Below are 14469 nucleotides of genomic sequence, written 5' to 3'. Positions count from 1 at the left end.
ATTATTATAAATCATTTGCTAATCAAAATTGCCAATAAGAGCTACAACAATTATTAATAATGAAATATTCATAAATATTAACAAATTACATAATGCTCACAAAATTGGATGATATAAACAACTTAAACGTGTCGACTTTCCGACTTCTAGTTCGAGTTCTCTTCAATGCGATGAGAAACAGACAGGAAGATAGAAAGTTCTGATCTCTCCTTCAACACAGTCAGTTAAATAAGATTTCTGATCATCAAATTATGTAAAATCCAGAGATCTAAAGGCATTGCATTGGGAGTAGTTCGGAATCAGCAGATAATTAAGAAGAGAGAGATCAGAAATAGAGAAGATGACAATTGTGAATTATTATAAATCAAACAGGATTATATCTACAGAGGGGAAACGTTCAATTAAGAAACTGTGCAAATACAAAACAGATATCGTTTACCGAACGGATCGTAACAAACGATTTAGATGATTTACGGCGACGTTAAAGTCGTGGCAACGTGGCGAGGCGTGCTCCGGTGGTCGCGTGATTCGCTTTTGCCATGGCAATAGGCGCGTCTAAGAGAAGATAATTATCTCGGATCCTTCGTGCCGCCGTGAAACGTTATTAAATCAGGCAATCAGTTTTTCGAGAGTCAAAGCAACGAGGGTACGCGCGAGAAATAAGCGACGCGCGAACCAGTCCGATTTACAGCTAGCCAGCAAGGCGCCATCTCAACGAGCGACTAACGACAGCCACTTTACGACACCCACGCTCAGTGCTCGGTGCTCGAACGATTATTAATTACGCGGCACCGGGTTTTCGTGTTCACCTCCACCCTTCGCCTTTCTCGCCGTGTTTTCCTCACGCGCGCTCCTCGACGATTCTTTGAAGCCGGCGCGCTTCGATCGATCTCGGGGCGATACTTTGCACGATCCGCACATTCTTCTTTGCCTTTACGTTTGTATCCCAATGGCCTTTCAACGTCGCCTTTTAACGTTATTTATCGTTCATTCGAATCATTTATCAGCCATCTCCTAACCGAAACACGAAACTCTACAAAATTGTTCGTCGAATTGGAATGTTCTTCGACATGTTCTGTGAAACTAAAATCTAATTTATATTCCTGTCAATTGGATTACACAACAACTAAGCAACGTTAGAATTTTTACAAGTGTACATAGCTGCGTTAGACTCCTCGGAAAATTACACTGAGAAAAATTGTTTAAAAATTTAATTATAACCAATAAGACATGTATAGTTGAATGCATTTTAAACCAGATTTCCAACTAATGTAATCTTTTTTTCCAGCATCCACATTTCGTCATCTACGTATGACGCGTTTAAACGACGCTCGGCGTCGCGAACTGGAGCCTCCAAGGAAATCTTCAAGACATTCTTTGAAACACCGTTATTTGTCAAATGCGGATACAGGTTTTTCTTGTTTTCAGATTTCTTTTGAACACAGCGACACTGACACAGTGGTCTCTCTGTTATTCGTCCGAGACGAACGGCATCGAGTATTCTTTTTTTACATATCGTAACTCGGGCTCTTCTCTTGCCTTTGACGCTCTCTTTGTCGCGTGCCACCGAGGGGAGTTACGAAGCAGCAGCGAGGCCTCCTTGAAACTTCCTCATTCGTCAAATTAGAATTCGCCTTTTTACCGAAGCGACGGCGGCAGATTCCCCGGGGGCTTTCCGACGACGCCTCGTCGAGACAATGGATCAAAGGATCACACAACCATCGGCTGTACTGTATTTCTCCTGGACCCTGGATGCCGCGCGCTTGCCAGGCGCGAGACAATCCGATGAAAATGGATCGAGTGACGGCAATGTTGGCATCGATCGTGCAAGAGGGTAGGGGGCGCGAACGAGAAACTGCGCTTCTCTGACGTTTCTCTATTCATCCATACACTTCTCTCGCTTTTCTTTTTTGCACGAGAAAATTAGAATGTCGTGTCTACCTGTTGCAGCGAGAATGAGATGGAAGAAGCGTCGGAGAAAAAAAAACAGCTCAAAGCGCCAACTCTATCTGCTCTCATGTTGCGCGTGGAAGGAGACGACAACTGCACGGTTAACGCGAGCCAATATCCCGAATAAATCCATCTTAAATCAATCTTAATAAAAATGAAATGAGAAAAGAGAATGAGAGGCAAGACCAATGAGTTCTCCTTCCTAGCGCTTCATCGACAGCCAATAAAGCTGGCTGGAAAAACAGAGGCTGTGATCGAAGTTTAATCAAAGTCTTCCACTTCGTCATCCAATGTTATATAACTCACCTCGGCCGGCCTAGAATAAGCAAGCGGTATCGCGACCGTTCGATTGGCTCGTTTTCACGACTTAAAGTTACGGCAACGGCTGGGTAACGTTCGCTTCGAGGCTACATGGATGCAGTCGGAAAATCAATTTCGGAATCCATCATAGAAGTTCCCGACGCAGCGGAAAACGCTCTTTGCTCGTTCGAAACGTCGAGACGATGATACGCGAGCAAGGAAGGGGGTGGATGGGAAAGGAAGAAAGGACGGAAGCCACGGGAACGGGGAGCACGAAGTGACTCGTCGGACTCTTATATAAGGCGACTCAATTAGGATTAGCCCGCCGCCGGGCCGGAGCCTTTCGGTCTTTGCGCACTGATCTTCGACTCGTCTCATCGGCTTAGGATTTACCTAAGGATCTTATTGGCATTGAGGCCGAACGATCGATACGCCCACCGTTCACGAAGCCGCGCGCTCACGAAGTCACGAAATCGTGATCCCGTCGACAATGAGACCACCACCTATCGTACGAACGTTGGAATGAGCAAGGAAACTTCAGAAAATCGTTTTTCCACCCACGAACCCCAGTGACGTAATAGCGGCACCCTTTCAATAGTTATCAACGCTTCGTAGACTTCGACGCTGCGGAAAATTGCCAGTTAATTGAACGAATTTCAATGCTTCTCGTCAGAGGTACGTTTACTTTTCTAATTGAAGACCATGATTGGAGCCGCTAAGAGTTACAGCCAGTCGTTACAGTGAACGTCCATCATGCGGGATATCGCAAAAATTCATTTCTACATAATCAAGTTTCACACCTGAGCACTTCGGTTGTGTCGCACGTATACAGAATCGAATCGGAAGTTCGATCGCAAATCAAATCTAAACGAGACTAAAGTTCTTTATCATGTCATATCACCATGATTTATCTGCGAAATGCACAGTCGCGGTTGACAATGTATCGGACTGTCTTTGTCTCTCGATTCTATGCATCGTCAGGTTAAATCTCGTCCCTACGTTTCTCTTTCCTACGTTACTTCCGTTTATTCCTTCTCTTTCTCTCTCTCTCTCTCTCTCTCTTTCCCCTCTCTCTCTTTGACCCTTCTACCGGAGAATAATAAGTTTCCGGCGATGTGACCCGTGAAAATCGAATACGCTTGCACCGGTTGCAGCGACAGCTCGGTCGACAAGGCAGCTCCACGTCCGGTCGACTCGGTTATGGAAATCCCTTCGGCGCTGGCTCATCACTACCACCGTTTCTCCATGATGTTTCCAGCGAGTTCACTTCTCGCCCCGATCTCTGTTCAAAGCCGATAGTGAAATCTCGTTATTTCATACCTTGCCCGCGATAACGAGAAAAATTGCGTCTGGTTATACGCAGCGCGGCGTGGCATAGGAATTCGCGGGGCAATATTTCAAGCGCTTTATTGCCACAGCTAGTCCGCGTGACGTTATTAAAGCAATGATATATCCGCGGAAGTATTTTAAGCACCACTTACGCAGTGGAGTTTTAAACGGTGCAGGATATCGGAATATCAAAAGACGTGTTTTCTCGTCTATATGTTACAAGCAATTATAAATTGCACATAGAGAAATTTAAGTATCAAGTGAGAATAAAATATTCCCCGCTCTGTTATAATTAAACATCGCTTGACACTTACATGTAATCTACTTACGTATGTATATTAAATCGCGAAAGGGGGAAACAGCCGGAGATGGAACTACTATTATGCTACCTTCGCGATACACGTAATTACATTAAAATATCGCTTTACGTTATCCGGTCGACATTAATCCTTGCTTTTCAGTTTTTAAATTGTTTCTCTCTCGAGGGTTACGCTTACGTCATTTCGTAAAGTTCGCGAGGACTGCAAACTTTTCCCATAAATTTACGTGTTTCCTTTCATTTCCAGACTTGGTACATCGATCATCATAGTAATTTCTCCATTGCTTCCGCATCTCTTCTGCTGACGATTGCCAAATTCCTTCCAACTGACGTAAGTTCTAACGAAGCTACCTAATTAATAGACAAAGAATCTACCTAATTAAGGATCAAATAGTCGCTTTTGGAAATGTTGCCAAAGTCTATATACTAGCTTAATTTCGTGAAGCGTTTCTATTGATATAATCTTTAGTACACACGATTGAATCATTCGTGTCGTGCGCATTTCTTTTCTTTAAAATACTTGAAGCGCTTGTCTAAATAATATAAGAATCTCTATAATTTTCTTTTTTTTTTAAACAAACAACTTTATAAACTTTCTAAAAATGTTAATGTATACGTAAAAAATACTTAATTTTTTAATACTTGTAAAAGTGATGAAAATTAATCAAAGGCACGAATATCATTACTACACATCATGTGCAGTAAAGGACCGAAAAATCGTCATGTGTAGATACTAAGGGTTAAATGGAATTTTAAAAACATTTTTTATCATATACTATATCAAATATTTACTGTGTTATAAATCTGTTTTACGTGAATGTATAAATAAAACATCATGATTCATGTTTTATACATTAAAGTCTTCTTTGAAATAAAATTGGGATGAAATTAGTTCCTTAATTTCATCAATCAATACTGTATTATAAACCTGTTTTATGTTAATGTATAAAACATCAATCATAATGTTTTATACATTAGCATAAAACAGGTTTATAGCACAGTATTGATTGATAAAATCAAACAACTAATTTTGTTCCAATTTCGTTTCAAATTTGTAGACTTTATTTTATTTGTCCCACAATTCATCCGATTCTCAAAGTCGTATAAATATTTAAAAATCCCATTAAGTCACTCAGAGAGGAAATGAGAGAAACCCGGTTTCTTCGATCAGACACAAGAAGTTTACATAACACTGTGTAGGACGATGGAACTTCTTGCGAGGGGTGATGGAGTTTGGCAGCTCGAGAAGGGCGGCCGGAGGTGCCGAAGGGCACGATCGCGAAGGCATCGACTTGAATAAACCACCTCATTGTTTGCCCGAGGCTCGATTACGGGTTAATAACGTTACCGTGACCTTTCGTCTTGCACGGTGTATACACCCCGGCGGTTTTGAGGAAGACCGCATTGCTCGCTGTGGTAACACAACCGGCACATAAAGGAGTCGATCGGCCGATCCAATTACTGACTAGCTGTTTCTTGGTTCGTGGCTCGTTAACGAGAAGAAGAGGCCCAGTGGAGCTTAAGGAGTTCGTAAGACTTCCTTCGTATCTTTCAAGGAACGTCTTGGTGACCGCGACCGTCCGCGGCTTGGGTTACTCCCACAAAATTGCACGCAAAACCAGGCGCGATCGCCCGCGTGGGTCTTCCTGTAGGTTCTTAGGGGAATTGCGAACTGTCGGCTAAGATTTCTCTAAGCCAGACAACCGCGCGCGATCCGCCTTCACCGAGACTCTTTTCGGGGTAGCACGTCGTATGCAATCGGATTATCCGGTACCATCCTTTACCCCGTTAATAATATATCGATTGTAGTAGAAAATCCGAAAGCAAAGTTGCTAGTAATACCTACTGCTAAGAACTAAAAAGAAGAGATTGTCAAAAAATTGAAAGAAACTACAGATTAGATATTTAGAATAAAATACTTGAAAAAACAAAGAATGATTCGTTGCGTTCTAGAATTAAGGACATAAAATAATTATTTCTTATAAATGTACAATAAATAGATCATACATTTTACGAGAATTAAAAGCTTTTTATCGAGCAAGAATATTAATTAAGTCAATTCTATTACTAAACCCAATATAATTATTAGACGTCACGCTTTCATATCTTAAAAGACGCGATATTCTGGTTAAAATTAACGACGACGAATATAAAAACAAATTAATAGCCGATTGGATAAGAGCAGTCGTATATAATGTTGCTTCGGATCTAATTATGCCGCGTAGAAGGACATATCGAACATCGCGCGCAATTTACCGGCTTCGTGCGTCGGATGGCAATTAACGATCGTAGGAGAAACCGGTGCACATAAAATCTGAGAAAATTACCGAAGCGCGGGGACGCGCGGGAGAAGTTTATTCCGGCTCGGCGACGCGACGTGGTGACGTCGTCGCCAAGGCGATCCGCAGTTTCGACCTTGGTCGAGATCCGCGAAAAAAATTACATCGGATTGTAAAGAGGATTTAACGATTCCCGTCTGGCCGGCACGCCCTCGCACCGCCGAAAACAACGAAAGCTCGCACTCGATAATTTGTGGCTCGCGAGCCACCGGCGTGGAACCGGCCTCGCTGTAATTACCAAGATAAATAATGCTCTCCCAACGTCCAATGGCGTAACTCCGTTTGTGAATAAATCCGACTGTATATACGTGCTCGGGATATGGAATGCTCCGCGCGGGTCCACCGAATGAGGAAACGAAGAGATCGTTACGATAATCACAGATTCGTTTTTTGCTGCGGAGATTTGTTCTGCCGAGAGATTACATTTCCGGTCGCGTTCCCTAATAAGCTGTGGTAAAGTATCGGCTAATGTATTTTGTGTAAGAGTGATTTTTTTTATCTATAATATATATATTCCAACATCGTTGTGATATCGTTGGCAATAGATTTCAACTTGACCTGCTTCAATCTGCTATAAATTCTTAAAATCGGGCACGTAAATTAATGAGCATAACCTGCAATCTGTTTTGTTACACTTTAAATAAGTAGAATTTTCATTTGCCTTTCACCATTTTTTGTGCAATATATCTTATAATTTTATCTGCTATTAATAATACTTCTATAAAGTACTTATTATTATTACATTAGTTTATAAATATGATATTTTTCTCACAAAGAATTTTCAGTTATATGTATTTATAAGAAAAACTTTTACAATCGTAATAAAACGAGTTAATTAAATGTATATGTCGTCAATTTATCTCCACAAAATTATATTACAACGTTTACGATTTCTCAAATTAGATCATCGTTCGAAAAGAAAGTTCGAAAAGAAAATAAGGAAAGAGACGATTACTTTATAATTTTATGACAGATAAAAGTAAAAGCACAGCTTTCAAAAGAGAAACGCGTATGTTTGAATACATTGTTGATTCGGTCCAACTTGTACATCAAACATCTTTCGCAAGTCCTCCATTAAGATACTGAATTGCATTGAAGACACTGGAGGGATTAAGATTGCATTTATTATCCGTTATGTGGTCCTTCTCGCGTCGAAATTGTCTTGGCAACCATCCAATGTGGCGCGAAGTGCTCGAAACGTTTGGCGAAATGAGAAAATAATCGAGTCCACTTCAAATAAAGAAGCTGAATAAACTACGGTGGAAAAGGCTGAGCGAAGGTGCTGCAGGCGACGACAGATCACCGTCTACTTTGCCGACGTCAATGGTTCTCGAAACAGGAAGAAACGCGAATTTCCTCATTCCTCATTCTTTCGCGTTTGTCCCCATTCGTTTATTTTTGTTCTTTCCTTCTGGATCTCCAGTTCTCATTTACTATAAACGTCTTCCTTCAGAATGTTAGCGGGACGCAATCGTGCCTCGATCGCCCGAAACCATACGAAGCAACGACGACGGGTGATGGATGTTTTTCATTCTTTGATCATCCACAGCTCAACTGAATTAGAAATGAAGTTCTGTGCGACGGTTGTTCCGTGTACACGACACATTCGAATTGTTAGTCGTTATCTCGTGAGTCACTCGATTTACAATCGCTTCCTTTTCGTCGAAAATCGATCGGGTTTTCACTCGGTTTCCGATCGAGCATTATCTTATACAATGTCTAGCATTTGTCTCTGGCATGTTGCTCTTGGAGAATATTTTCTATCAAAATTTATACTACTTTACAATTGTATTTTTAAGATATTACCGAATACGCTAACAATTTTATTGAACATCACGATCGTCGATCTAGATCAGCATCCTAAATTTAATTTGAATGAAATATATTATATATAGTAGATATATATATAAATAACATAAAAATGTACATTTTATTTTTAAAGTTAAAAATAGATTTTTTTATTCCATATATATTAATCTTAATAGATCTTACATTTATGAAACTTAATGTTTGGGAAAATGAAGGTATTTGATCATGACATACATCATGTCCTTATTATCGAGGAATAGCACCGATTTCAGTGGGGAAAGTCGCCAATTTGCGCGGAGAGTTGAGGTCCCCAGAGGCATCGCTATTAAAAGTTCTTTGGAAATCAATTGAGCTGAACGGGAGTCTTCGTAGAGGGTATCAGCAAAGCACTTAATCAGTTATGTAGCTATATAAAATAAATTCAGGATCCCGTATGTTAAACTTTTATGATAATAAATACAACAATCGAAGAAAATAAAAATATAAAATACATTTTTATTTTGATATAGACATTGTATTGTAATCAGAGTTGTGAGTATAGTTTATATTTTTTTACTCTTGAATATTATATTAATATGTCCTCTTTAAAACAGTAAAACGTTTTTACATGTTGAATCCTTTCTTCCAGAGGCAAAAGCACTCCTCTTGACATTCTAACGTAAGTACCGCGCTATTCAGATCCGAGGGGAGCGTCCAATTTGCGTCGATGCCCAGCGATCAGGGTCGTGTCCCCGCGGGTAGTGTGATTTAAGCCTCGTTCTAGTCTCGTCAACGGAAAAGAGAGCACATCGAGAGAAAGAATGATAGACGAGTGTTAAGCCGTGCCACGGGAAGCTCGTGGCGGTGGCATAGGGATTCGATGAAAAGGCAATTAGCCGAATGAAAATGTAACACGAGACCGCACGTGACTACGAAATACGCGGGGAGTTTGCGGCTCCCTTTTCCAACCCCCTCTTCTCCTACCCGTTCAGGCGCCCGCCTGCACTCGTACATGCATGCCGCGTAATTGTCACTTTGTCAACGTGCATCACGCTTAACCCTGAGGGGTTTCTCCTTGTCGAGCGTGAGAATAGAGAGTCACTTCTTTTAATTGGCGCGAGGAGCCGGCCGCATAAGAAGACTGTAAAGAGGATGCACAGGAAGAGAACTGTAACGGGAAAAGAAATGGGAGGAGACGTCCAAGAAAGAGAGGGATAGTCTTCCGGTCGCGCTCATACCGGCAAGTCTCGTGGTGTAAGGGAAGTTTGTGTCGCTCTCTTCGAGATTATGGAGATGAGACATGAGACATGAGGCGTATGTGTATGTGTATGTGTGTGTGTGTATGAGAGAGAGAGAGAGAGAGAGAGAGAGAGATATGCCGCCAAGCCCTTGTAGAAAGAAGAAATCAGGCGTGATCGAGCATTCTCCCGTGTTTCGCCTTCGTCTTCGCCGTCGCGTCGACTCCCCTTCGAAAGAACAGCAGCTCCGACACAAAGGGCGCTCTCGCGGGCGAGGAGTCGTTACTATGCCGCGGTTCCTCGTCTTTCCTTCCTTTTTCCTTCCTTCCTTCCTTCCTGTCACTTCCTAACGATGTATTTCCCGCTATTGGTTTCCCGCGCGAACAATGGCTAGGAGGGAGGATAGGAAGTCGGGGGGGGGGGGGGGGAGCATGAGGAAAAAGGAGTAGATAACGCACATCCTCTTCTCATCCATCGGCTTTTCCTTTCTCATAGTATATATGTACAAAATGATAGGGAAGAATGAAGAGCGACAGGAGAATCTATCGAGGAGTGAGAAAGGAGGCAACAGGGCCGGATCAATTGGAGGTAATCCCTTGGGTAGAGTCTCCCGCTTCGCAGAGCATGAAATTCTTCCTGTCTCCTCGCTGCACAGACCTGCCCGAAGAGTGGCCCTCTCTCTTTCTCCGCCCGCTCCTCTCACACACGTATCCGGGAACGTGTGAGTGCGCTTGATGGAATGCACGTACACGTCCTCGCTTCTGCGTCCTCCTCTTCTGCTCTAATCGCTCCTTATCCGCCTCCTCGGGCCAAACGGGGGATACGCGCCTTGATTCGAGCCAATTACACCGGCGGTTCACAATTCAATTTCACTTACAGAGCGTCCCAGCCCCACGATCCGCAACTCGACGTATCGATTATCGATCTATTTTAGCCTGCGCCAAGCTCCGAAAGAGAATTTCGGAGGAACCTCGTGCTCAGGAGTATCCTATATCGCGATGCGAGTGGAAATATGTAAATAAAAGTAAATAATTTATTATAGTAATGAAAGTCATTAATTCAAACGCAGTGCGATTGAGTTACGACGTCGATTAACAAAGTTTTACTTATTTCTCATTTGTTTCTTTTTTTTCTTTAAAAATAACTGCCATTACATTTAAATGGAGTAAAACTTGCGCAAAAGAGTAGAATATTTTTACTTGCCACGCATATATCGGTCGGTTTAGCTTGAGGGTAGCATTTTTCTCGCGAATCAAATCCAGGCAAAAAAACTGTAGGTGAGACTGTAGGTGCCCACTTGCACATTTTTTATCGACATATTAGAATTGATCACCGGCAATTTTTTCATCTTTCTCTTTCTTTGCCTTCCCACACGTTGTATCTTCCTTCATCCGGCCGGAGAGCGAAGGAGGGAAAAAAATGAAGAAATGAGAGGAGAGCGGGGGATGGTGATCCGAATGAGCATCGATGGTGTGAGTCGCGTGGGCGAACCCGCGGTTCTCTCCGTCTCGCAATCTCGTATATCGCATCGCATTGTTTCTGACATTGGAGATTTATATTTGCCGCCACACGGCCGACCACTTTTTCTGTCGATTGAGCTCATTGTCCGCGAGACGATCGTGATTAAGAGGCGCGTTAACGAGCCGCATTGAGCGGCTTCGGTCGGCGAGCGCGCGAAACCCGTGCCGCTCGTTTCATGGAAGATCGGAGATTCATTACCCTTACATGTAACCGATCGCAAAAAACCGGAAGGACCTCGGGCACGTACGCAGACGCTGCTGTCTGCGAATGACCGGCAACGTTCGATAAATTTCTGGCGACGCTATCCACGTTTCGTTTCTCGATTTATAGCATTTAACGAGACGAGTGTTTTCGTTGGATATAGGACCGCGCGCGCGTCACGCCCGGCCGAGCAATCCAACAAACGAATAAAAGGTAAATCGATCAAACCGTTGTTCGTTTACTCGTTTTGGCGGATTAATCGAACGGACACTTGCTCGCTTTTTGGTTGGTCGGTTGCGTGACCGATTATTCGTTTTAATCAGATAAGTCAAATGATTAATTTCTTGCTTGCTCGATTAGAGCGGAAAGTCAAGATATATCAGCTAATTCTAATTCATTATTCAAACTATTAAATAATTAAAGGAGTATATATTACTAATCTTATTAATTCAACACTGAACAAAAAGTTTGGTTGTATTAATTAGAATTCTGGTTAAAAATGCACAAATCAGAATTTTCTAGTTTAATCTATTATAAATAATATTAAGATTAAAACAGGCTTATATGAGTACAGCAATTAAGTAAGAGAAGCGCCAATTACTGTTAAAGTTAAATGTTACCTAAAATAATACATCTACATGTATTTTAAATATTTAAATATATTCTCAGATGTATGATTGTGCGTCGATTACTTTCAGACTTGTAACACAATAAAAAATTAAATTTATTATCATTCTAGTTGAGATAACTAGAAGTTTAATTGATATCATCAAAACTTCTAATTCGTCCATTTTCGATCAGAAATTTTTCTCAATACACAGATTACTAATAATTTCTTAAAAAATTATTTTAATCGATTCAAAGTATTGAAAAAGCGCCGTGAACATAATCTTTATATACATGTATACATGTATGTACGCTGGCAATTATATAATATTTTTATGAAGAAAAGAAGCTAAACGAACGTGTATACCACGTACGAAGGAATGTTCTTAATTAAGATGCGGACACGTTTATGTATTATCTGAAACGGAAGTTAGGCGATGGAGACGAACAGACAAGCTCTAAGTTTGAGAGAGCGATTTCATACACGATGTAGCAATCTCCAAGATGCTTTGAAGCAACTTGTGGTTCGAATTAAATTTCTCGCGGCGGACTTCCGTTAAAACCAACCGAGAAGGAGACTCCCAAGTGCGGCGCCAAGAGACGATAACATCGGGCATCGCACGTGTTTTCATTTTACGTGCTGTACTCGCATCCGCACACACAACCGCCAAGAATATATCTTCACGGCGGGCGTGTCTACACATGTATAAAAGTGTCGCTAAATAAAATTTTAGTTTTATATTTTTTGTATTTTAATATTTAAAAAATCAGTTCTTATAAAAAAATAATTTAGAAAAATGAACATTTTAAATTTTGCATCTGGAAGAAAAACAAGGATTTATTTTCAATAGAATAACATGTTTAGTCTTCTTATTCGTGATATCCATCAGTAATATTAATTAATTAAAATCTTAATAAAAAGTCAAGCGCGCTATTAATTAAATAAGAAGTCCTTTAGTTACCTTAATGATTATTTTAATCTAATATTTGTTTAATATTTATATATTACAGATATAATTTGTTTAATATCTGTAGTGAGGGGCTATATGTAGAGACGACATTCCTCAACGTACTGCATCGGTATCGCCGTAATTAAATTTTTAATAAATTCGCAGCGCAGATGACATCCGAGGCATTAATCTTCCGCAGCATACAAAATAATTCGCATGTACAAGGAAACGAAGTGGGATTTCTGTGAAGCTATTGTCGTGACAACAAAGCCGCCACCCAGCGTAACGCCAGTACTTCGGGATCGACGTTAAGGAGCAGACGATAGATGGTCGTAGTGACGGAGAGAGACGGGAATTTCGTTCGTGGAATATGGAGAGGCCAGAGGCCTGTCGATCGCCCCTAAACGACGTGCATTCAAGCTCGCGTCTGTTGTCATGGAAATCGAAGGACGACTTCGTCGTAGGAACCCATTGAGAACGTGACGGCGTCAACGCGTTTTCGCACAAAAAAGTTGAGATTTTCGGTTTTTTGATATCCGTCATATGTCGTAGAACATGCGGACAAAGTTGATATTTGTAATGTATTTTGAACAAGATTACCGTTACATTCGGTATCTGCTCCTTTTAGCTGAACTTTGCACATTTACCTTTCCTCCTTTTCTCTTTAGAAAAAAAAAAGAGAAAGGAAATGAATGGTGTATAAGAAGTTCAGTTAAAAAGAACAAACATATTGTCATGGAAAGTACGCGCGAGAAAATCTTGTAACTCAAAGATTCATAACGACGAGAGAAAAAAGTTCTAAAATTTCTAAAAATAAAATAAATATTTTACAAAACGCGGACTATGGAAAAGTACGTAATGTCATTTGATTTAGAACATCTAATACTTCGCGATAATCATACATATTTCATTATGCAAAAAGCGGAATAGCTGCCCTCGTGCGATTAGCGAAAGTGGCGAGTATTCGTTAAAACCCGGCCTGTCCCGTTTTATCTGGACCTTCAGACCGAAATGAACTTAATCCATAATCTGCTTTCCGGGAAAATCACATTCGCAATCAGGATTGGTGGGCATATCAAAAAGATTCGCGCATGAACGATTCGGCGAGCAATTATGTTTCTTTCTGCCCGAGAGTCGAGCCAACCCTTAGACTCGTATCTTCTCTTAATTCCGCGCCCTTTTAGAACGGAAAAGTATCCTCTTAATATATTTCCCATCTTCAAGAGTCTTTCGGGGCAGAATATTCGTCCGTCAGCCGAAAAGTAACCGCGTCGCAATTTGAAAAACATCGCGTCGCTCTTCACCGAGATATTATAGTTGCTCCTTCCACACGATCTTTTTGCGACATGACGCGCGACATCCTGGAGCCTGACATCCCTTCATACGCGGCCGCCACCTTCCTGTCAAATATTGACCTTTCAATGCGAGGGAAGATGTGCTCGCTCTCTCTTTCTATCTCTATCTCTCTCTTTCTCTCTCCCCGGCAAGAACATATCGAAGACGCGTCTCGTGGAAAGAAATGAGATTTCGTCATGGATCGAAGCTCACGTCGAATGCAAAAAATAGCAGGGGGTTCGAAATATCATTCCTGATTTTCCAAACCATGATTTTTCCTGCGCTTGATTCCGACGTGAGACTTGGTGAGATGTAACAGTGATATTATTGTCTTTACACTACGCTAGATGATCGGTGAAATATGTAGCGACGACTCTGTCGACGACATCTCATTAATTACTACGAAACGAACGGTGCTAGGGACAAAAGTGATGGTAGATTAAAAGTAGAACTTTAATTAAATGAAACCGTTTTATGAAGAGATCACGAAAAAGAGATTTAAAACCGGTTTGCTAGTATATCATATTATAATTTACGAAATATTATAACTTAGTAGATACCCTGTAAGAATTAATTGTCTAAAGTACTTTAAT

Source organism: Mycetomoellerius zeteki, unplaced genomic scaffold (genome assembly GCF_001594055.1).
Source record: "Mycetomoellerius zeteki isolate Tzet28-1 unplaced genomic scaffold, Tzet1.0 scaffold25, whole genome shotgun sequence".
NCBI lineage: Eukaryota > Metazoa > Arthropoda > Insecta > Hymenoptera > Formicidae > Mycetomoellerius > Mycetomoellerius zeteki.
This window is presented reverse-complemented; position numbering follows the sequence as displayed.